The sequence below is a fragment of the Nasonia vitripennis genome, chromosome 1, assembly GCF_009193385.2.
Source record: "Nasonia vitripennis strain AsymCx chromosome 1, Nvit_psr_1.1, whole genome shotgun sequence".
NCBI lineage: Eukaryota > Metazoa > Arthropoda > Insecta > Hymenoptera > Pteromalidae > Nasonia > Nasonia vitripennis.
In genome coordinates, this window is record NC_045757.1 from 22,461,665 (window position 1) to 22,483,086 (window position 21,422).

At 49.1% G+C, this 21,422-nt stretch overlaps 1 protein-coding gene across 24 annotated transcripts in view; it reads left to right on the forward strand.

Moving 5' to 3' along the window:
• LOC100116237 (longitudinals lacking protein, isoforms N/O/W/X/Y) overlaps positions 1 to 21,422 on the forward strand; it is a 175,681-nt gene that overhangs the window by 87,407 nt on the left and 66,852 nt on the right. For all 24 annotated transcript variants that reach the window (XM_008204142.4, XM_031928493.2, XM_032602209.1 and 21 more), the window contains one exon: positions 19,907 to 19,936. The gene's annotated coding sequence lies outside the window, so the exon portion shown is untranslated. The remainder of the gene's footprint in view (positions 1 to 19,906; positions 19,937 to 21,422) is intronic.

Consider the following 21,422-nt stretch of genomic DNA (forward strand, 5'->3'; position numbering starts at 1 on the left):
TCTCTCTCTCTCTCTCTCTCTCTCTCTCTCTCTCTCTCTCTCTCTCACTCGAAGGAGTAAAAAGACAGGTTTAACGGCCAATAACGATCTCACTCGAAATTGTACTGAATTTACCAAAACGTTAAGTGTTATAAGGTCTTTGAAAAAAAAGCTGCCTGCCAATTCACTGGCATTCATAGTTTGCTAACGCCTCGAAAAATGTCCAAGAGGAAGCAAAAAGAAAAATACTCCATTCAAAGCGTCAAAATTGCCTCCAAATTGTAGGAACTAGCTGATTTCTACTTTTGAAACTTTAACGCACGAATTTTCTACTCCAGAAAAGTAGAAAACGTCTCCCAAAGTCAAAAAAAATAGAGATAATTCTATTTCCACTCCGAGAAGTGCGAAGCTTTTACTTTTATGAAATAAAAAAATGCAAAATTTTCACTTTTAAAAGACGGAAAATTTCACTCGAGAGTTGAAAAGTAGAAATTTGAAGTTATGGGGTATTTTTATTTTGTCCGCCTGTGCGACAAGGAAGAAAATATGCATTTGTACACGTGGTAAGATTCTTTCCTTGTCAGCAGACAAAATAAATCTCAATACTCCACGACCTGTTATATCCATACATTGTCAATCACCAGCTAATATTGTCTACTTGTCACAAGTACAAATGTTATTATTTTCATAATTTTCGAGGCGACATTTTCTTATATTCATCCGAGGAGTTTATAGGAATCAACGAGTTCGATCCAGTGCAGACAGTCAAAAGCCTTCGTACGTCCGAAGCGGCGATCGAGGCGACGCGCCGCGAGCCTGGGATGCGCGAGCAGCTGCGTCGGCATGCAAAGCACGCGGGCAGTTTGTTTTGATGCTGGAGCTGCAGCGAAGGCGAAGCGAACGAAAGGAGAAACAAGTCCGCAAGAGTATAGCAATGCTGGTCTCAGGCGCCTCCGTTCGATCATTAACTCGAACCGCGTCTTAAAGGGCTCAGCAACGTCGTACGACAGAAGCCCCCAATCTCTCTCTCTCTCTCTCTCTCTCTCTCTCTCTCTCTCTCTCTCTCTCTCTCTCTCTCTCCCTCTCGCTGCTCTGGCATAAGTAAGTGCAAATTTTCCTATAAGCCTCTCTCTCTCTCTCGCGCGCGCGCTCGCACACACTCACGCATGCGACGTGCGCAGTTGGGTTAGGTTAGGGCTCCCCTTCGGCTCCTTCAATCGCACGCTCATGTGCGCGTCCGTGCGAGCGAGTTGGCGAGTCGAGTCGAGAGTGCGAAAGAGAGAGACGAGGAGGAGCGAGAGTTCGACGCTCGCGCGAGCACTGCAAGAACTTCCGGTGCGCGCGCGCGCAAGAGGGAGAGAGAGAGAGAGAGAGAGAGAGCTATCCCATCCTCCGCCTCTCTCTCTCTCTCTATCTTTCTCTCATTCCGCGCCTCCCCCGGTACTTTATCCGTCTATCTAAATATCCCGCGCCGCTCGAGAATCCGGAGCGGATGTCTACTTTATATTGTTGCGAACTTCTCGAGGTATCCGGGTCAGCCGCCGCTGCAGGACGAGCGACTTCTTCTGCGTTTCAGCCATCCTCCTCTGGGCCGAACAGGAAGTCGAATGACGATGACCCGCGCGCATCAGTCTGCATCCGCGGATTCCCCTTGCAGCGCGCAACAAACGCTTATCTAGCGAGATCGAGCGGAATTCCGCGCTGCGCTCATTTCGAAAACATCGCCGCCGAAGATACTTTTGAAGTCGGATTCCGAAAAACTTTCCGTTCCAGGAATTTAATCTCCATACGCGTCTGCAGATGGTATTTGAATAAGTATTTTCATTGAAGCTCGGGAATCCACTTGATTTCCTTGTACACATCGTGCGCGCTCTATCTCTCTCCGCCGGGTATTTTCGCGACGTGAATGTTCGCTTGTTCCGTCAGCGCAGAATTTCGAGCGTTGTCGAAATTAACTTCGATAATTTTTCCTCCTATCGCGAGCTCAGATCGCTAAAATTAGCGCTAATTAATGCTCTTCCTGTGCGTACACACGGCCGCGAAGAAAATACGGATAGAGTTAGTGGTATTTTTCTAGACGAGCCTATGGTTATATTGTATTCCGTCTCGCAGCGCGTATAATCATCATCCTCGCGCATCGATCCATTCTCGCGATATACGCACGCCGAGGGAGCTGCATTCGATTAACCGTATACGAGGAACTAAAATATTTTAATAACGCCGAGGAGCCGTCGCCGCTTCTCGATTACAATAACAGTGCATAATGCGCCATGGCTGTGTACGTCTTTACGGGAGAGTGCAATCTGACAAATTATTGGCCATGATTTTTTAAAATCAACCGCTGTGAAATTCAGCTCGGATGAAGTCATTTCTCATTATAATAAAGGCAAGATATTACCTGCGGACTCTCGTAAAGTTTGTAATGCTGAAATATTACTCCAGCTTAGTTAGAGTGAGAAATCGCTTTTTTTATTTCGCAATCTCAAGCAAGAAGTTTAAGTAAAGATTGTAATAAAGCCGCCGGAGGAATTAAAGCACAACAATAAAATCGCCCGAAGTTTTTCCGGAAAAATATGGCCTCGCGTGAGTTGCGCGAATGAAGGGGCACTATTACATTTTTTTCCGGCGCGTCGAAACTCTCGACACTTTGCGATTCGTAATTTCGCCCAAAGCATACGCTTAAAAATTTTCCGAGCCATTATATGACTTTTGTCCCCGACGCCGCGTATACAAGGAACGAGCGCTGCATCGGATTAAATCCGGCGAAATGGACAAGAGTCAACGATTTCTCTCGCTCTCACGTTTTTCTAGCCGCTCGTGCTTCTATATCGCTTACCACCCCTCGCGCACGTGTCTTGCTTTTTCCGCCTGTGTGGGGAAAAGAGGGCTGCTCGTTAGCGAGGCAGAGCTGGAATTTCAGCTCGATGGATTCGTCAAAAGCGCGCGATGAGCTTATGAATAAATCGATCGCGTTTTTGCGAAATGTCGCGGGCATTTGCATTTTAATTGGACCCTTTGAATTAAACGATAATCGTTTTTATGATTGGAGACTTTGACAATGAACTGCGCGCGCACTGATTCGAACTCGCGGACGGAGAGTCGATCGGGCTGCGCCGGGTTAAAATTGACGAGCCTCAATTTTCCGAGGATTTCGGTTTGCTTAAGTAATGCGATTCTGGAAAACCAGCCTACTAACGGGAAAATCTCTCTCTCTCCCTCTCTCTGTTTCAGGTGAGTAGAAAAACAGAGAAAATTAATTTTAATATCCGTTTGGCAACGAGCGGAGGGGAAAATCGCGGTGAGAGCGAAATGGTAAAAATGCAATAACCTTGCGGAAGCCCGTCCGCGCGCGCGCGGGAGAGAGAGAGAGAGAGAGAGAGAGAGAGAGAGAGAAAGGGAGAGCTTGAGAGAGCCATAACGAACGGCGTGAGTAAGTCGAGCGAAGGCTGATTCCTTCGATTCTCGCGAAGATCATCAGCATTCTAATGAAATTATCAAAGTTTATGGACGCAAAAAGCCGTGGCGCGTCTCGGCCTGGTGAAAAACCGCGCTGCATCGCTCGGCTGTGTTGCAAAAATGTACCTCCGGCGGCGCTGGCGCTGCTGCTCGATGATAAAGTTTTTCCTTCCCCTCGTTTCATCGTCGTCCCATAGGACGCAGTCGTCGTCGACGTCGCCGTCGTCGCCGCCGCCGCCGTTGTCGCGGGTTCGAGCCCGGGCAAACGAGAAAATTATCATTTTCGAAAAGCAATGAGCGTTATTACGTTTACGCCGCGGCAGTTATCTTTTACGATTCAATTCGAATAAACGCGATAATGGTTCATTTCTCGAGCGGTATTTATCGCGCCGCCGCCGCTTATATCGCAGCGCGCAGAGACAGAGCAAAAAGTCGCCGGACGAGAGGGAGAGAGAGAGAGAGAGAGAGAGAGAGAGAGAGAGAGCGCAAAATACAATGAGGGAGAAAAAGCGGGAGAGGAAGAGAGGCCAGCAGCAGCGGCCAGGGAGGGAATTCCTCGCATCGCTCTGGTCAAGGACCGAAGTTCCTTGAGAAGCGCGAGTTGCTCGTCTTGCCTCTCCTCCTCTGCCGGCGGCGGCAGTGGCGCTGTTATTCTCGTACACTCATACGTACGGGCTATACAGTGACGCAGCTACTTCTCGCTCTCCCTTTTTTCCGTGCGCCCCTTTGTTTTCCTCTCTCCTCTTCTCTCTCCTTCCTTCCTTCCTTTTTGACTTTTTCGCTCCGCTCCTCTCCGGCGAGTGCCATGCGTGTGCACTTTTTCTCCGTGCGCACTCCGCGTGCATAGGGGGCAGCTCCGACGTGCAGTGACGCACATGCGCGGGCCGCCACCTGTCGCGCCCTTGTTGCAGCGTGCGCTGTTTTCCTCGAGATAGCGATACTACTGTACCTCTGCCCGACGGCTTGTTTACGAGCCGCGGCGAACGCTAGAGACCGTTTTAGGACTCTCCTCTCTGAATTGAGGCTTTTTCAGGGGAAAAAACGGCGCAGCACGCAATTCCAGGAAAAGTCTTGCGTTCGCACACTCGGCGGCCCCTGATGCGCCTGAGAATTTAATATACGCATACCTGCAAAGAGAAATAATCGCTATTCCATTATGCACTCTCGACTAGTGCACGCGCGCCTACAAAAGTAGAATCGACAATATGGTCTGTCTTCGGCGCTATGTATAGCTGTATATGATCTGCATTGATTCGCTCTTCCGTCTCGCTCTCTCCCGCTCTTCGGCGCACGAGCTTTGGCTTCACTTAGCCAAGTCAAACTTCGTGCTTCTTCCGCTCGACTGCTTTCCGATTCCCTTTTAAAACGGCGCGCGACGCCGGCAGTCGAAGGGGGAAAAGTGAGAGGCGCGCGCGCTTCCATAGCAGCCGTTCCTCCCGGTAATCCAATTGTTTACAAAAACACTCAATTTGCCGGTGTACGTTGTGTTTCGCGAGCTGACGAGGGCGATGCGCTCGATAAAACAAATCGCTAACGACCTTATACCCTTTCCCGCATCAGTTTTTCCCTCTCTCCTCCCTGCAGTCGGTGCGGCTATAATCGCCGCGAGTGTACATCGCTAATTGATAAATTTATTTATGTACGGTCTCGGCAGGTCTTGGTGAAAAGAAGATGATACTCTTACATTCATTCGCGATGAAAAATAACGCAGTCGGGCATTCGCAACTCGAAATCGCGGAGCGAGATGGAGAAAGAGAGATAGCGAAGTAACTCATCCGCGGGAGGGAAACGCACTCGAATCCGCGGCGCGGCTCGCTAATGAAAGCTCGAATTAATTATGCAGCCGAGGATTAATTACGATTTTTCCTTTTGCAAACAAAAGCGACCGCTGGGTATTTCGGGCCGAGCTCCTTCTCTGCCTCTCCACCGGCCCCGTCCCTTGCAAGTCCGCGTCTTTGAATAAATATTCTTGCCAGCGCTTCCTCCTCCTCCCTGATAAATAAACCTGCTCGTTAATCAAGCCAAGATACCAAATAGAGCTTGTTACTTTGTGCCTGTCTCGAGTTTAATAAGTATGTATACGCGTCGAATTTAATTATGTGTATCCCGTTATTAATTACCACGAGTGCGCCCACATAGCTACAATGTATGCCGCCACTTTCCACCGGCTACCCAATACCCATGCTCGCGCGCGGGTTTCTCTCTTCGCTCTTCGAAAACTCGAGTTCCAAATAAATAATTGTCGCGGCGAGTTTTCTCTTTCAACTTCTGCATCGCGCGAGGGCAATTATATACACTTTACGCGCGAGTTTAAATTTAATCGATCTCTTTTTTTTTCTAGTCGCCACTTCTGCTATACACGGCTAAATAATTGATTCCTCGCGAGTCGCTCGTGCTATACGCGTCTCTTTTCCTCCATAAATGTTTGCATGCTTATTATGTCCACACCGCCGCCCCACGTTTCATCGAGTCGAGGCTGTTGTCGTCAGCGTGCCGGCAAACATCGTCGGGGCCATCGCCTCTTCGTAGGGTTCGCGCACAGCGGCGGAGTATAAAAAATTACAAAGCATATAACGGAGGCGCGAGCGAGAAAAGGAGGGCCGAAAAGCGGCGGCGAGGAGGGAGTCGCAGGTTATAAAAGGGGGCATAAGCCGCCGGGGGGCGCGCTAGGCCAAAGGGGGGAGCCGCGGCGTCGCCACGACGGCGAAGACGCGGGCGAAGACGCGGGCGAAGAAGAAGCCGGCGGAGCGAGGGGGAGCCAGAAATTTACAAAAAAGCAAGAAAACGTGGGCGGGCGCTGCCGGGGGTGGATGAAAAAGGGGGCTCGTCGGCGGCGGCGCGAGACCTAGAGAGGCAGAAGAGAGGAGATGATGCGACAAAAAATCAGATGCACGGCCATTGGCTGTTCTCAATTCGAATTATTGGCTTCCCCGGTCGCCGTTCGTCAGATTCCCCCCCTCGCTCGCCCTCCTCCTCCGCTACCTCTTCCTCCTCCAGCTCTAGCGGCGGCAGCCTCCCTACCTCCGCAGAGCCGTGACCCGGCGTAGCAGCGACAGCGGCAGCAGCCCCCGACCTCGGACGCCTCTCTCTTCCTCTTGCTCTGTCTCCAGCGCCGCCGCCGTCGCGGGTGTGGGTGCAGGCGGCGGCGACGACGACGATGCCGCGCTCGCTCGCATTCTCACTCCGCACCCTGGGCTCCCCTCTTTCGGCTTCTCTCACACGCGCGCACACTCTGCATCGTTCCCTCTCGCACAGACCGGCGAAAGAGAGGCTACAAGGGCCGAAAAAAACTTGGAAAAAAATCCAATTTCGTTGCCATGGTGACCGTCGGCGGCGTGCGTTGACTTTGATAAAGATCCCGCCCGCGCTCTCTATACCTGTATACGCATCTACGTTCGCCGCACTTTTTTCTCGTTCCGGCTCTCCTCCTTTTTCTTTCGCCGCGCTCTGGCGCCCCTCGCCTCCTATAACCAGAGTGTCTGCGTTAACGGACACCCGCGAGGACCGAAAGGGGATGCTTACCGCGGATGGATTTTTGCCGCGCGGGCTATATCGATTCGCATCGCTGTCTTTTCCGAAACTCGGCGAGCTTGGGCCGCGCTTCCGGCGTCTTGATATTTCAGTCGCGCGACGTTACCGGCACGCGCATCCCCAACACCGCTCGTCCCCGGGCCACGTGACCCGCGCCCCGAGCTCGCCGTCTGTACACGCGTCTGCGAAAAAGCCTGTACGCGCCTATGGTTGCTTAAGGAATCGATAAATGTGAATTTCCTTTCCTTTTTGCAGCGCTCGCGCGCGCGGCAGACAGCGGCCGGCGAGAGCCGAGTAGAGAAAGAGAGCCCGGAAACGGACAGACGAATTAAGCCGGCTGGGAAAGGATCGCTTGGGCGTTGCTGCTGTAGTTGTGCGACTCGTCCGGAGCGTTTTTTCCTCTTTCGGATACACTTGACAGCGAAATATTAACCGCTTTTTTCTTCTTCGGCAGACGACTGCAAGGCTGTGTACATTTTTCCGATTGGCCGGTTGAACGAAAAGGAAGAGATAGATAGGGAGAGAGGGCGAGAAGGAGAGAGGGAGAGAGGGACAGAGGGAGAGAGGGAGAGAGGGAGAGGGAAAAATAATACGAGGGGGTATCTTCGCGTTTCGTCGCTATTCAAACGCGCTGCCGCTCGGCTCTCATAAATCAAAAAATTATTCCAGTCTGGCATCATAAAAATTTTAATACGCAACAGTGGCTTTGTAAACTCTCGCGCAGCTCTTTGCCCGCATCTCGAAAAAGTCGACGCCGCATCGCGCGGTGAAAAGAGGAGGAGAAGGAAAAAAGCGAATAAATAAATCGTTGCAAAAATCAGCCCCGCGTGGCTCTATGTATACACGCACACGGACAGACGGTCGGAAAGTTTCGCGAGGAAAAATGTTTGAAAAACCAAAAAAGAACGAGCTTAGCGCAGTGCGAGGAGCGGGAGGGCGCGCACGTATAAAAATCCAGTTAAAACGCAAAAGAGTTGGTGCGCGCGCGGTGTATATAGAAAAAACGCCGGTTCAGGTAACGAACGTATTGTTCCCTCCTTTTCTTCGCCTCGGCTGCGTCTCATCCTCTCGGGTGTTTTATTTCATATACACGAGAGCGAGACCCCCGCTTGTTTTTGCCTCTCTCTCTCTCTCCGCCCCCTCCCGACCCTCTCGCTCTTACTCATTTCACTTTATTCCACGGCGTATACGGCCAAGCGGCCGATTTTTATTTCGTGGAAAAAAAACTTTTTATTAAAAAAGTTTCGCTCTCTCGCGGATGCCTAGACGAAGGGAGGAGGCGAAACCCACCACCCGAGACTCTCTCCCTCTCTCTCTCTCTCTCTCTCTCTCTCTCTCTCTCTCTCTCTGTCTGTTTCTGTGCGCAAGGTGTACATTACCTAGAGAGCACGAGTACATGCCTTTAACTCCGCTCCTCCTGCTCCTCCCACGGCTCCTTTTTTATATTCATTTACACGTGTACGCACACGTACACCGGTTATCGCAACTACACACCCGCAGCCCGTTGTGTGCAGTGCGCGCGTGTAGGCCAAGCGAGCGCTCGCATCGGGCAGAAACGACCCGACGCATTAAAAGTTTTACGGCGAACGATATTTCATAACTTTTGTATTTCTCAAAAATGCACCCGGGGCCCCGGTATACGGTCTGCGCACGAGCCAAAGAGAGACGAACTTCCTCTCTCTCTCTCTCTCTCTCGCTCTCTCACTCTCTCTCTCTCTCTCTCTCTCTCTCTCTCTCTCTCTCTCTCTTTCGCGAGGAGGGGGTGCAGCGAGGCGCAAGGGAGGAAACTCGAGATCAGGGGTGGCAAAGTTGGATGGCCTCGCGCCCCTGCTAGGCGCGCTGTGTACGTCTGTGCGTTGGCACTGGCTCGGGCAACTCTTGCTTTTTGCCGCGCCGATCTGTATACGTCGAGCTTGCGCCCGTATTGTTAAGGTGCAAGTCGGTGGCGCGGGGGCGAGCGTATTCGCGATGTTATTTATGAATTTCGAGGCGCTCCATTGGCGCACCGGCAAAAGTGCGATCTCACACACGAGTCCGTGTTGCTCGTTTATATTCCCTCCTGCACTCGCGCGTGTTCGCGCTTTATCTTTACTCCTTTTTTGCAATTTCGAGGGATGAAAAAGTTCGGCCGGGCGGGGTGTCGGCGGCGTCGGTGGCAGCGGTGCGCGAGGAGCAACGCGATTAATTAGGATTACGCTCCCGCGGTTCCTTTTATTTATACTGCTCGCGCGCGCGCATGACGGTAGATTCTATGAAGTAACTTTCCTGCGGCTGTGTAATCCTTTTTGACAGGGTTTACTTAGTTCGACAATTGGACGGGGCCGCGAATTCTCAAACGACAGTAAGTCTTCGCTCGGCATTTGCGATGAGAGCCTTAATTACTTTAGGAAAGAGCGAAATTTGCTGCATTTTTCAAATTAGTTTGAAAGGATCTTTAATGCACACAGCAATTAGGGCCTTTATAGAGTGTATCAAAGAACACAGATTTTCAGACGGGAGATAGAGAGGGAAAATTTTATCTATTTTAAGCCGAACAAATTGCCAATTACACGTTAAAGGATATTCATTACGCTACGCGATATTTTCATCGTAACGAAATGATATTTTTGTTGCGCTCGCCGGGGCAAATGATAAAACAACAACATGTGTAAACAAAAATTGTCCATTTTCCGAACTGTGCGGGACGAAAAAAGCCGGAATGGCTTCCGAAAATTGCATTTGCAAATGAAAAGCAATTTTTAGCTATGCGATATTACACGCGAGCGAAGGAGAGAGAGAGAGAGAGCGAGGGGAGGGGCAGTCTATACGGGGTATAAAAATTGTCTTTCACATCCCGTTAACCCTTCGTTGTGTCTCTCTCTTTTCTCTTTAGCCAGCTCCGCACCCTCTCCTCTCTCTCTCTCTCTCTCTCTCTCTCTCTCTCTCTCTCTCCCTCTCACCTCGTCCTCCGTCCTGCTTCATTTTTCATTTTTTTCATCTCTCTCCGCTCTTCTCTCCGCTCCCCCGCCACCCACAACAGTAATCTCTCTTCCTCTCTCTCTCTCTCTCTCTCGCACTTCTCATTTCACCCCCTCGCCGCGCGCGTCAAGTTTTTCGCCCGTCGAGTCTCGCGCATTTTTTTCTCCCTCTCGCATTGGCTTTGCTCTTCGAGGAGAACTTGCGCGGCTGCTTCTGAAAAATGAAGAACATTTGTACATTTGCAGCGAGCTCAGACTCTTTTCTCTCTGCTAAATGAAACGGAGCCCATTCCTTACCATCTTCCGAGCATGAAATCAGAACTAAAGGATTGGCGCCTGCCGTCGATTTGGCGTATTAGCTTCCCTATCGATTTTCGAGCACCATCGGATGATCTTACGCATTGTCTGTTTCGTTATACACGTCCGAGGAGTTTTATCAAAAATTCCCCGGGAATTCGAATAATGTTTTACGCATCGCGAAAATACGGTACGGAATCGCGATAGTTATTTTAAGCCAAAAGGCGCGCACCGCGGGAAATGGAAATTCTTCGACGGGATCTGTGAAACTCGCGGGCGATCGCGCCGGCGACTTTTGCGATTTCTCGCACTTATAATTTCTCGAATTGTTTCGCGGAAAGTAAAAATAGCGTGGGATTTTTTTCAACGTCGAAAATGCAGAACATTCATCCAGATTCGCGCGCTCCTGCTGTCTGCATTCCCCGCTTAAAAATGCCCGCGCGCATAAAAAAGTTCGCAGCGAGCTAGGCCGGAAAAAGTGGCTGATCCTATATACACCCGCAGCTTTTTCAAATTCTCAAACTTGATACAAAATGTACAAGACACTTTTTTGCCAGAAATTTCTCGCGCGAATTTTTTACTTTTATTTCTTTATGACTGGAATTTTTCTCAAACTTTAAATAGAAGTTGATAAAAAGTTTTCTCGTTTAGACTTTATGTACGTTTTCCCCCGCTCCCTTGAAGTTCGCCTTTCGTTACGAAACATTTTAGAATCCCAACTTTTTCCTTTGCGTTTGTTTATTTAACAAAAGGAAATGCTCCTCCTCGCGAAGAGAGAAGCTACGGGAAAGCGCCGAGAACACAGGGGCAGAGCGGAGAGGAAGGACGCGCGGTGCAGAGCCGAGGCCGACGGCGGGCGTCAAGGTTATTAATATAAAAGTTCCGTTAAATCCCATCACATTTTTATCGCGACGCATAATTAATGAAAATTCGATTTGAAGCAGATAAAAACGCCGGCCCGTAACGTCATTTCGCGTAATCAATTTTATTAATGCTCCCGACGGCTTTTTTCCGCGAGCCGTGCGCTGCCGCCGCCGCCGCTGCTGCTATGCGAAAGAGCAGCAAAAGGAAAAGAATCCGGGTCGCTACATTTTTTTACATGGATATTTCCGCCGAGGCAAAAGTCAAGGGAACTCTCGCTTCATATTAAAACCATATTTTTACGAGCTTAAAATCCGAAAGCAATTTTCTCCACTTCGAGAGGAGGGTCGTCGCCGCGCGTAGTGTCTGCCGCCGGAAAAAAGAACGACAGGCAAGAGAGGGAGCTTAGAAGACGACGCGAAAAAAAGCGAACAAGTCCCCATCCAATCTAAAATAATTACGATAAAAAATATATGTATATAGATTATCTGGCCGAAGCCAGAGAAGAATAGAGAGAGGGAGAGAGAGAGAGAGAGAGAGAGAGAGAGACGGATGCGGATCGAATTTTCGATAATTTTACTTTCCTTTATGTGCCCCGGGCAAGTTCCTCCTTAATCGAGCGCTGGACGAGATTTTTACTTTTCCTTTGTCTCTTATTCCTTCTTATTCCTTTCCGTCCGCGCTCTCGCCGCGCGGAGAGCTCGGAGAAACGGAGAAAAGGCTGAACGAATAAGAGCAACGGATTTTGCTTTTGAAAGGGGGTTCGCAAAGTTATGTCGCGCTCATCCGGAGAATTCGAAATTTTATTTAAAACTTCCCCCGCTTCGACAGCGATTTCGCGAATAGAAAATTCAGCGTAAACAAGCGTGATTTTACGATTTCTTGAATACCCTGACAGAGCTCGAAAACCTGCAGGGAAAAAGAAGAAGACAAGACGGCCAGACACATAGATAACAGGAAGACAGTAACACGCATTAAGATCGAGAGGGGAGAAGAACCGCAAGAGGAACGTTTCGACCTGTGCTCCTGCTCCCCCCCCCCCCACCCCTCTCCCTTCCACGAGCTATAGCTCTGTTTTTGTTCGACAACCGTTTGCGTATTCCGATTCGAAGGAGAGCCGCCGATTCGATCTCGTGCTATATAGTCGAGAGGAATCTCCCGTCCTTGCTGAGAGAAAGAGAGATCGATTTCAGCAGTAAATTGGGCCCGCGAGAGTCGCTTTTGGATTTCTCGTCTGGCGCTCGCGTCGAGGCCGAAAGGCCCAAAAACAATGTGGCAGGGGGGATCGAGAGAGTGTGAAAGACGAGGGTGAGTCCGGTCGAGAGAGAAACAAAGGCGGAGGACTGATTGGGAAAAAAAATTTGTCCCCCTCAAGAGCCCGGCTGACTGTCTCGAAAAAAATTTCGAGAGTTTTAGTTCGAAAGTCTCCTCATAAATTGCAGAGCTTGTTATTCGGCGTCGCGCGAGCGGCCGGCGACGCTTTTTGCGATCACCCGAATTATGATAATTAGATAAAGTAATTGCATAATAGAGACCAATGAATTATCCAGCCAATTAAGTGTAAAAGCCTTTCAGACACACATCTCGCGCGCTCGCGCGTTTATTTACATTGAAAAGTTTATTTAATTAAATTAATAATTGTTAATGCAGTGGGGGAGTCTTTCTAAAAAGCGGGCATCGGCGGCTGCGAGCTTGGAGATACGCGCTGAAAAGGGAAAAAAATTATAATTGAGAGAAGTCGTTCTGAAATGCGAACATAATTAAAAATATTAAACGTACATACAAAGAGCAAAAACTATGAATGTGCATTTAATTTATGGCAAAGTAAACACGGGATGTCATAAAACGCTTGAACGTGTATAACAGTATAACTTTTGGAATTTTATGCGAGAGTATAATTATCTAGGTAAAAATTTTGCAAGTACACAATGTACGGGAGTTTTTGTCGGCTCGAAATGAATTTGCTTGTAAAGCCATTACGCTCGCGTAATGAGTAGATAATTTTGATAAAGTAGTTTCTTGTGCCGCCGGAGTACGAAGACAAGTTTTCAATTACTTTGGCAGAACGGCCACTACTGCGAAGCGTAATCCCTTTCGATGCACAGCTACTATAGAAGAGTCGCTTGTTACTGCACGTAAATTATGCCTGGCATTACTGCGGCGTTTTTTGAGTTTGAAAATAACGAGGCATATACTGGCGCAAAAATTATTATTTTATTCTCGAAACAACCCAGATCCCTTTCGAGCCCCGCTTATGCACAGCTCGACGCTTCCTCGATCGAACGTGTGTGCACAGCAAAATCTTTTCCAGCGCGCCGGGATAAACTTTCCAGACAAGCGCATCGGGCGGGCAAAAGGTACACGGGGGAATTATTAAAATGCATAAATAAACGAAATGCGCACGTATATAGCGGGATATCGAATGATCGCGCTCACGTGAAAACCGCGAAGAACACGTCTCGCCGAAGGGGAGAGAGGCGCTCGGAATATTTTATTTAAATCATAAATTCAAATGATAATTATAATTATAATTTAGCCCCGATGCGGCGTCGGGGAGGGCTCTCGCTCGCGTGCATGTGCGCAGCGCAGCGCGAGATACACAAGCGAGAGAGGAAGAGTCGAACGAAGGAGGGGAAGCTCCGTTCGACTATGCGGTATAAGCCCGCGCGGCCTCGAGATAATTCAATTACGAGAGTCGCCCTGATGCATTTTGCGGTCTTGCGCCTGACGGATTCGCCATTTTCTCTCCTTTGTTCTCCCCCCCCCCCCTTTCTTTCTCTCTCTCTCTCTCTCTCTCTCTCTCCCGATCCCACTCGCGACCCCCCTCGCCTCCGCTGTGCCCATTTTTCTGCGCTCTTCCTTCTCTCTCTTGCTCTTTTTCTTCCGCGATGAATGGCTATACTAATGCCTGCCGGCTCTCGGCGCGGCCGCGGTTTTGCGATTTTTCGCCCGCGACTGATTCGGCCGGGATTTGATTTAGATATGAAATTGAAAATGTAGCGGAGGAGAGGGGAAGCTCCTTTGTTCGGGCCTTTGTTTGAGACAGTCTCTACTTTTTCGGAGTGGTTTTCTTTATTCTGGCTTCGCGGTTTCGTGCGCCGGCTATACGTAAGAGTCTTTTTGCCCCGTTTGCTAAGCTCTGCGGTTTCGGTTTTCAGATTCGCTTGCCGAACCTTGTGCCGAATTTCGAACGAATTCGTTGCAGCGGCCGCCGCGTCTTTGTCAACGTACGGTACGCTGCAAATGACCCGAATACAGCGGTCTGTGTTTATCAGAACAGGCCCTGGATGGAAAACGGGGGTGAAACCATGAAGTCGCGCATCGCACAGCTATAGGCGGACGAAGCAATTTTTGATTTACACTGAGCACGCGAAAAAATTTTCCATAATTCCTCGACATCAAAGCTCGCGAGCCCTCGGCATTATATCGCGCAAAAAGGCATAAAACTCTGCCCCATACGCGTGTATTTTTTGCGGTAAGCTCGTGGCAACGCGCACTAAATTTCAATATTTGCGATATAAAAAAATTGCGCGCGGGAGAGCTTGCGGGGGTGAGGGAGACTACTGCCGCTGCAGACGAAAGGAAAGAAATTGACGAGAATTTCATCGACAAAATCGAAATTTCATATTTCCGGGCGCGCGCGCTCGCGCGGAGTCGGAAAAAAGAGAGGCCGAACCTCGCGCGCCGCGCGAAACTCCGACAAAATCAATTGAGCTTTTTGTCCGCCGCGGACGGGCGTCGTCGCTACAGCCGCGGCGGCGGCGGCGGCGCCGAAAAAGGAAAACAGAAAATTCGGAGGAGGAAGAAACGCGAAAAAAGGAGGGGCGAGCTCGACGGATCTGCGGCTGCGGAGGGTGGTGGGGGAGGCTGAATCGCGAAATCGACTGTAGATTCGTTAAGCTCGGTCTCGTCGGATTTACTAGTGGTTGTCGTCTGCCTTTTAAATTGGTTAAACGGCAACTCGATACCAGCCGCTCGAATTCCATCTGGAGCTCTCTCTCTCTCTCTCTCTCTCTCTCTCTCTCTCTCTCTTTCTCTCTATCTCTGTCTCTTTTCCCCTGCACTCGCGCATCGCGGACAAAGCGACGATCCGCGGTCTCCTACCCTCGGAAATTTTTCTCTCTGTTCTCTTATTTTACATCTAACTCCCGCTCGCTTCCACAAGCTCTCGTCTCTTATTTTATGTACACGTGTGTATGCGCGCGCGCGCGCGCGTTTTTCTCTTTGGGCCGCTGTATGTCGCTCCTTCGGTTCGACGTACTTTACGTCTAATTCTTTCCCCACGCTGTCTCTTGCATTTGACTCTGTGTGCCGCCGCCATCGTCGCGTCGTCCTTTTTTCTCCGTCCGTATTATGTGTCTCTCTGTATCTCGATTCTCTTCCCTCCTGCGAGTGTATAAGGAATTCGCAAAAAGGGAGGAATGCGAGGAACGCCGGTACGTCATTGTGGATCGTGACGCCGTATACCCCCTGTATTAGCAGAGCCTTACGACTACATTTTATAGCAACTAATAGGACGGAATCGTCCGTTCCCCATTATTGAACGTTAAAAGGCAGAACGGCCCCGGTAGCCGGCGCGCATCCGAAAATGTTTCGCGATATTTTATGGATTTTCTGCATTATTAAAGATTGGCACACAGCACTCTCGGCCTTTCTAAGGACTAATCTAAATGTTCCAGAGAGCCGTAATAAAAACTCCCTTTACGAGCAATGACGCGTAACGGCTTTGTTTTATGTAATGATACTTGCATTTTTTGCCTCGCTATCGAGTGCCGTTCCGGAATTTATTTTTAGTCGAAATTGTCCCGCGCTCTTTCCCTATGGGCTAATAAAACGCACCGCGCTCGAGAAAGGAGCGACCGATGAAAAATGTAGTAAAAATGTAATTAAAGAACGTTTTGAACGTTTTCGCGGTGTTGAAGATTGAAATTTTCAACGCGCCTTTCGCCAAGCTACATTTTTCTACTTCGCGAAAGTTAAGCTTGACGCGCGCTCCAACGAGAAAATTAGTACGAGCAGAGCAGAGCGGAGCCCCGTTATGAGTCATCGCGCGAGCCCTTGACATTGATCGTCTGCTTTCACTTGTCGGCGGCGTGCGCTCTCTCTCTCTCTCTCTTTCTCTCTCTCTCTCTCTCTCTCTCTCTCTCTCTGCCACGATCTCCGCGGCGGCAGCATCGAGCCGAGCGCACTTGGAGAGCAGGGAAGGAGCAGAAGGCGAAAAAATCAGGCGAAGGGCGAGCGCGAGAGAGAAAGTGCGCCCAGCAGCACCGAAGGGATTCCTCCCGGCCGTATAGCTATGTATGTAGTCTAGCGGGGGGGTGGCGGCGCTGCAGAATCCGACACGCGCTCAGCTGTTCTGCGCGGCACTCGAGCGAGTCGACGTCCACTTTGCGCCGCCGCCGCCGCCGCCACGCTTTCCCTCTCTACTGTGCAGTATACGTGTAGGCTGCACGTGTGTGCGTTTCGCAAGCTCTCAACTCATTCAACGCGACGACTCGATCCGCGCCTCTCCGCGAGCTTTTATTTTCGCACTCGCGATTTTTTTTCTATGCAACAACACCGGCCGGCTGCGTCGTATAAAGTACGAAGCATGAAAATGATTACTTATCGTACTGCTATTGCGCGCTCGATATATTCTTTGCGTATAAAAGCTCGGGGCGCATATTCTTCGAAGCAATAAAGCTGTTTTGTTAGAATTTTATAGACCTGGATTCGCCTATGCGTGAGAAATGCCTCGTAAAGGCTTGATAAGATTTGGACTTTTTTATGCGAAATATAAAGCTCTTTTTATCTTTTTCGGCCTTAAAGAAACTTTTTTACTTTATATTCCGCATTAAACAAAGTCCGGACTCGATAAATTTCCTATAAGGCGCGTGAACGAGTTCGGCGAGTTACGGCGCATAAACTCGTTTATTTCATTAAAGCAAACATGCATTTTCTTACTGCCTTCGTTCTTATTGTCTTTCGGTGCATAATACACGCGCTTTCGCAATATCTGATCTGGGATACTAATCTCAGACCTGTAAACAATGAGCTCTCTCGGCGCAATTTTTCAGCGGAGGCGCGGATTGATGAGGTTTTAATTTAAAGGCGAGTGTTGCGCAGACAGTTCTTGCGAACACACCTACAGTACATTTAATTCAACGCGCTTTAAAATTTATTCGAGTTAAGCGAGCCGCGCGCGCGCGCGCTCGGTGGAGACTCAATTTTTCGCGAGGGCCCTTAATAAAAGCAGTATAATAATGTATAGAGGCGCGCGGGAAAAACTTTGCCGCGCTGATCTCTTTGTTAAACAACTAATTTACAGAGCGTCGGCCGAAAATAAAACGAGCTTTCGCGCAGCGTTTCGCAGTTTCGAAACGCGTAACCGAAAAAACGCGCCGGAGTAAAGGCGGGCAAAAAACGGCGGGAGAGCGCCAACAACGCCAAACAAAACAAAGCACAAAAGCCTCTCGCGAGCTCCTGCTGATGTTTTTCGCGTAATTACTTGCGCGCGCGATTTTTCCGAGGTGAGGATTTGTCCCGGCGAGCCATCGCTGAAAATTTCGTAATTTGCAAAGTAACGAAGCCTACGGCGATTGTCAAGTTGATTACCGCCCCGAGTTAACCGCGGAATGAAAAAGGCGCCCACGTGCGAAATATCAAACATAAGCCACTCTCTCGGACCCCTTTTTTATTCCCGCTGCACCTCCGCTTTTATAGTCGATTTTTTCGCGCGGCTGCAGTTCGTTTGAATGTAATGCATCCGCTAATTTAATGGATCGAGAGCTGCCGCCGCCGCTGCAAGTGGCTCGAAATGTGAAAGCGCGACGCCGCGGACAGGTGTGAAAAATACGGCTCGAAAATTTTCAACGCCGAGGAGTTCGATAATTGAACGAGCAAACGACTACTTCGTCGGGCGTCGCCCGACCAAACTCGCCCTTATCTACTGAACGCCAGTTTGCTCGCTCCTGATTACATCGGGGCTGTAGTAGGTATACCGATCGATACGGTCGTTGAAAGCGTTGGCAGAATTTTGCGGAATCGCCACTGGCCAATAAGTCCACTGATATTCTCGAACTACGTATATAGCGCCCGCAGCAGCGCACTCGATTTTTATTTCATTCCCGCAAAGCAGGAAACGTGCAATCGACGCGCTGCGAGATGGACGGGAACGTTTTACGATTTTATCGGCCGGCACTGAATAATGGACTAAAGAAAGTCGAGACTGAAAACGCGTCCAGCTGTCGATTAAATATTCAGAGAAATCCGCTCGCGTGAATCGCGCGGCCACGCGGGCTGGAAAAAATAGAAGCCCTAATTCAATAACCTTGGCCGTTTCCTCGAAGAGTTCGAAGCGACGCTGACGGCCGGCTGAGTTCGGTAAATTCGATGAACACGTACGAAACGCCCATTTTCCAAAATGTCTGCTCTCGATTACTCGCGGTGCATGCGCGCGCGCGCGAAAAACTGCGATGCGGGCAAGTTGCGTTTCGCAGAAAAGGAAAAACTTCGTAAAGCCACTTAGCCGCGGTAATTCGCTTGTATAGCCGAGCTGTGCTTTTGCAGAGCGCTCGGTTATTTCGAAATCCTACACTACTAGACGCGATTACGAATTCAGCGAGTTATGCAGCAGTCCTTATTTTTCCTTGATACGCGTTTTAATGCCTCTCGCCGCTTCGTCAAAGGAAATTTCATTCGTTTTTATTAATCTTCGCGTGTCATGAGCATTTCGCGAACGCGCGTTATCGAGTTATTCGCGAGTTCCGGCTAAACGGATTTATTTAAATACGAAACTCCCCTTTGTGTGTGCGAAATAGCCGTGGAAATTAATTTTTCGAGCGAGCGTTTCAGCTAGGAGGATTAAAAATTAAAAACATTTCGAAATAATTGCGGCTGCGTTTATCTCGTTCATTCTGAAGAATTTGCGGAATATTGAAAAATTCAATTTCGAGCGCGGGTTAATGCTCGCTCGCGTTCGTATACGCGGGAGGAAAAAAACATTTTTAATTTTCGAAAAGAACTGCGTCGATATCGCGTGAAACTTTGCAAATCTCAAAAACTAGCGATATTCGCTATAAGTTTTGATAGGGAGCAGCGTGCTGTATTCGCTTGACCTGCAAGCCACAGATTTATGCACTACCTTTAACTATATTAACATTACAATAGCTAGATATAGTATAATTCATAACTACGCATTTCTACCCATTGCCTCGACAGAGAAGCAAAGAACCAAGCACAGTCGGCCGAGACGAGTGCGATGAAGCACGAGCGTCGTATAGGCATTCGCAAACGAAGAGTCAAGCCGTACAAATAAAGTTCCATAGATTCTGTCGGCGATTCGCTCGCTCGAGAAGGCAAAAAGTCCAAAGCGTTATATTTTTGATAACAGCTATAGTGCGCTTTTAGTTGTTGCTTTTGCTTGAAGGTTTGAATAGAGAGCGCGTTCGAATGCAAGTTTTCCAGGATTTGAAGCGCAGAGTAGCGCTAATCAGCCGTTTTTAGCTTTGAAACTTCATTTCCGGGAACGCTTATTGTTCTACTAATAGTTTTCATTAAATAAACTGCAGTGACTTGAATGAACTGGATTGTAAAACGGAAAAAGCTAAAGGCTATTTTCGTTCGTACATATAGTACATATAGATCTGAATAGTAAAATTTTATCTCTCCTACACGTACTCGCGGTACAAGCGATAAAAATGTTTATTTCGACCAGAGGAAATTGCATTATTGTATTCACGAAAATTAAATTTCGTAGAACGACAGTGCGATACCGCATAGGAAATCAATTTCATATTCTAGCGTATCGTTCGATTAATCAATAACGGTGACTTTTTATGTTTCAGGACCGCTTCAGTTCGGTGTCATCTTCCAGAGTGAGTATTTCTTGTACGTAGGATTAACATTGCCTTTTAAACTCAGCATTTTCTCCGAAAGAAATCTTAATTTGCCCGCGCGAATTTTAAAAAGCCTTATGTGCTGACTGAAGTCTGGCATGGAAATTTCATGCGGATCATGTTATAAGAGAACTAGGTGAATTTTATTTAAAATTTCTCTGTGAAATCTGAAGTGGAAGAAAGACGCAGCGAAAAGTCTGAGAAAATGTTGCAGGGATAGTGCTCGAAAGAGAATAAAAAATTAACTTTTCCGATGGAGGAATAAAACACGCGTGAAAAAGAGCAAGAAACGAAAATGCGAAGTGCTGCGAAGATCTTGTAGGGAAGTACAGGATTAAACATTAAGCAAGAGGTAGTGTTCGCACATGTACAGGCGACCCGATCAAATCTCAATGCGAGGCACCACAATTTTCCGGAAGACACAGGCGAGGGGAGAGCATCAGCCGAAAATATAATACAATGATTCCCGCTGCGTCCTTAATGTGGCATTTATAGGGCCATCAAGTCCACGTTGTGTAGGTTTGAGCGCGAATGTGGTGCGCGTGGTGGGTAGGAGTTTCGCGAGGGCATATACTTGTACACAGAGAGAAGAGGGCGAGAAAGGAAGAGCGATAGCCGCGCGGAGGGGGAGAATGCCTGGGGATCGGCCGGTGGCGCGGAGGTGCTTGTCTCCGCATCTCGCTGAACTTTGCCAGCTTCCCAACACTCCCATCACACTCCGTGCTCTTCCCGATGCCCGTGTACAGCAGCGCGGTATACATGTATACGTTTGTATAGGCAGGTCTTCGAGGGGGTTCGGCGCGAGCGCCAGCGCCGCCGCGAACGCTGTGTGGAGAGAGAGAGAGAGAGAGAGAGAGAGAGAGAGAGAGAGAGAGAGAGAAAGTGCGCGACTACGACGGCGGAGGCGGCAGTGGCGGCGCCATTATGGAAATTTTGAACCAATTCGAAAATCAATAAGCAGCCCCGCCGAGGCCTGTCTGCCTCCCTCTCTTTACTGCTCTTTCGCCAACAGAAGAGCGTGGGGGTGTAAGAGAGAGAGAGAGGGACAACGAAGCATCCGCGGAGGCCCGTGCCCGACGAAATTACCCGCGCTTCCACCCCTCAGTTTTCCAGCCGCCAGCCAGCAATTCTGTCTTCTCGGTTCTTCTCTGTACTTCCCTGCGGCCGAGTCTTGCCGCCTCTGCTTTTAAAACAGCACGGAGGGGAGAGGAAGACGCGCGACGCAACGAAATATGACCTTTCGCAGACAGTGCGCCGCAGTGTGACTATACGGTACGACGGGAGACTTTCCTTTTTTGCGCTAAGTATTTAATTCTCCTGGGGGGCTCCCGCGAAGAGTTATTTCGCGTTTTCTTTTCTCCCTTCCGCCCCTCCCTCTCGTCTCTCTCTCTCTCTCTCTCTCTCTCTCTCTCTCTCTCTCTCTCTCTCTCTCTCTCTCTTCCTTCCTCGCTCACCCCTACTCTTT